This window comes from Colossoma macropomum, unplaced genomic scaffold (genome assembly GCF_904425465.1).
Source record: "Colossoma macropomum unplaced genomic scaffold, Colossoma_macropomum, whole genome shotgun sequence".
Taxonomy (NCBI): Eukaryota; Metazoa; Chordata; class Actinopteri; order Characiformes; family Serrasalmidae; genus Colossoma; species Colossoma macropomum.
The window spans coordinates 3,768,288-3,771,742 of record NW_023494786.1 but is presented as its reverse complement, the minus strand read 5'-3'; the positions used below and the strand labels follow the sequence as shown (position 1 = coordinate 3,771,742).

The window sequence follows — 3,455 nt, the reverse complement described above, 5'->3', positions numbered from 1 at the left end:
ACCCCTTCAATCATAATTTTTAAGTGCCTTAAAGAGTCTCTGCACTCAACCAAGTCACACCAAACCACTCTGAATCACTCTGTTTACATCTCACACACTCAGTTACTCAGAAATTTTGGTGGAATTCCCCTTTAAAGAGCCCATTGGATATTTTGTTTATTTTATTTTGTCCTCTCTGAGGTTCACTTGTAACGTTTGTGTTGTTTTATGTACCAAAAACAGTCACAATTCATTTTCTGACCTTTTTATTCCATTTAATTCAACAGGCTCTTTCTGTTACTGTGCCTTTAAGACTGATAAACGAGCTCTGTTCTGATTGGCTGTCCTGCATCATTCAAAAATGCTGAAACCGAGTGGGCGTGGCTAAACTGTTTTAGACCTAATAGGTGGATATATGTGTGTGTTTTGGGTTTTGATGAGGCCAGAAACAGTGCAGTGTGATTTCCATGTATAGGCTGGAGGGAGCGGTGTGGTCAGTCACAGTGTTTACACACTACATCAGACTCAGAGCAGTGAGTGAAGTCAGTTTTCCTGATATGAACCCTTTAAAAAGCATAAAAACATCATATCACACTATATACATTACACACACCGGTCAGCCATAACATTATGACCACCTCCTTGTTTCTATGCTCACTGTCCATTTTATCAGCTCCACTTACTATATAGGTGCACTTTGTAGTTCTACAGTTACAGACTGTAGTCCATCTGTTTCTCTGCATACTTTGTTAGCCCCCTTTTACCCTGTTCTTCAGTGGTCAGGACCCCCATGGACCCTCACAGAGCAGGTACTATTTGGGTGGTGGATCATTCTCAGCACTGCAGTAACACTGACGTGGTGGTGGTGTGTTAGTGTGTGGAGTTTTTTTTTTTGCCCCTAGGTGTGTGTGTGTGTGTGAATGTGTATGTCTGTCTGTCTGATGGACTGGTGACCTGTCCAAGGTCTTTCCTGCCTTCCCCCCAATTGCTGCTGGGATGGGCTCCAGCTGCCCCTGCGACCCAGAAGGATAAGCGGTTCAGAAAATGTGTATTATTGTTGTTGTTGATGTTGTTAATAATCATAAATGAGTTATTATTATTACTAATAATAACATTAATAATGATAATGAAACCCAAAAATTATTTATTTATTCATTATATATATATATATATATATATATATATATATATATATATATATATATATATATATAATTTAATGGAAAACAAATCTTTTTCAAAATCAAACGATACAGCTTCCTGCGCACGGCTGGTACTTTTGACTTTTTCTGAATTTGTTCCTCGGCCTCTGATTGGCTGCTGCCGGTCCCCTGTGTGTGACTCTGGGGGTCCTGTGTGTGTTTGGTCACTCTGTTTCAGGGTTACTGACCCAAAACCAATATTAACACAGTGACTTCAGGCCTGGACAGTTTCACTGGCAGGTTTTGGTGAGAAAAGCGCTTTGGGGGACTGAAAACACTTTTATTCAGACCTAAATCTCCCGAAGAGCCGCGCTAAATCAGTCCAGCTGCCGCAGCGGTGAGTAGAGCTTCACCCACAACCTCAGAGATTAATCATAACACGGACGAGCTGTGAAACCTTCAATATACGACTCACATACGTTCAGTGTTCTGTGTTTATGTGGCTTTATTCGGAAACCGCACTGCTCGTTCAGTCATCTTTGACCGTTTTGTTACTTAGCAACCATAAACTGCCACTGACTATATTCCTCTGTAGCAGAATTGCTGTTATTGTTATTAATAAATAATTTTAAAAATATATAATTATTGATTGAAGATATATTGAAGATATTTTGTCAGCCTGTATTTTGTCACCACAGCAATGAGCCACTGTGCTTAATCATTTGGTGCCAAACATTTGGAAATCTGATATTGCAATATATGGATTTCACATATATGGAATATTATCATATATGGATTTCCATTATACCCAATTTATATATATCTCATATGCACATATATGTAACATACATGCCTAGTTATTTGAAACTGGCCATTTTCAAACATGGGACATATATTTCAGCCATATATACAAACATACATGTGTTTGTATGCAATATATTTATTCTTCTATGGGCGGCATTTATTATTCATAAATGGTGGCTTATTATACAGTCGTCCTTATTTCCGCTACATATTTCCTAATGAAGTGAAAATTAGCATAACAGCTACATAACTAAACTCTGAATACGTGCAATAAAATCGTTAAAGCATAAAATAAATCGTGTTAAAATAATGTGACACATTTAAATAATTTAATATTTAAAAACAGACCTATAAATAACACGTTAACCAGTATAACTGTACTGGGATGTGTTCAGCCATGTCTGAGACATATATGTATGTATGATCAATATATTTTGCATGTCAAATATTTGATGCTTACATATCCATACGTGACATATATGCACATGTATTTAGAAATATGTACCACCCTGTTTGATACATGTACATACATGGCCATACATCAGATTCCCATATTGGGAATTCAGCTGAACTGGAGTAAAGTCATCGTCATGCTAACTGAACAGTGTTAGCTTGATGACTCTGTGGTACATTTATGCTGGGTTTTGCTGTAATTTGGCCCTTTTTGACCTCAGGATGAGCACATGTGATTACCCTCCCTGTTTGACCCTGTTTTAGCATGAGGTTCCTGTTTGTTAGCATTAGCCTCGCTTTAGTCTACTCTAAGTTAGCATTAGCACCCTTAGCCTGGACCTTAGCATGCTTCCCTTTCTGATTATCTCGAGTCACACTCTCACAGAGTTAGCATTAGCTCCTCTCAGATCTGTGTAGCTTAGCATTAGCACCCTCAGTCTGGACCTTACGGTTCCCTTTCTGATTATCTTGAGCATAGATATACATATCTGGATGCCGCGTTGGGTCCATATTGGGGAGGTCAACATCACTGCTGGACTGCATTCAGTACCATTACAGAGCGGCAGTTTAATAAAGATACTGTCCAAATTACACTATTTCATTTAATAGTCTATTCAGGGGGTCTTAACTTTATGTAGTAGTTATTTATTTACAATGATGGTGCTTTGTAGCTCGGTAAGTTATAGCATTCCTTATTCAGTGTAGATATTCATGATAGATTAACGTTAGCACTTTCTTTTTTTATTTGCCAGCTTCTTGTTTGAATTTCCACCTTAAATGATGCATCCAGCCAGCTTTTTGTTCGAATTTTCCTGTTCCACCTTAAATGGTGCAGCCTCAGGCACCAGGAAGTAACTGCTGCACCATTTAAGGCGGAACGGGGAAATTCAAACAAGAAGCTGGCGAATATTAAGCCGACTTCAGCTTCGTCCTTCTTGCTGTGTTTTGGGGGTTTATTTTATTTTTTTGTGTATTCAGATCAGAATTGATTCACACATTGATGGATTTGCTGATATGTCTGATTGTGTTTCTACTTATGCTAAACTCGGTTTTTAACATCAGGTCCAGACTGAATAC

At 38.3% G+C, this 3,455-nt stretch overlaps 1 protein-coding gene across 1 annotated transcript in view; it reads left to right on the top strand.

Annotated features, from left to right (window-relative positions):
* Positions 1–1,341: 1,341 nt before the first annotated feature.
* The window catches only part of cldn15lb (claudin 15-like b), a 13,573-nt gene continuing 11,459 nt past the window's right edge, over positions 1,342–3,455 (top strand). Inside the window, exon 1 of the mRNA XM_036558210.1 lies at positions 1,342–1,518. The gene's annotated coding sequence lies outside the window, so the exon portion shown is untranslated. The remainder of the gene's footprint in view (positions 1,519–3,455) is intronic.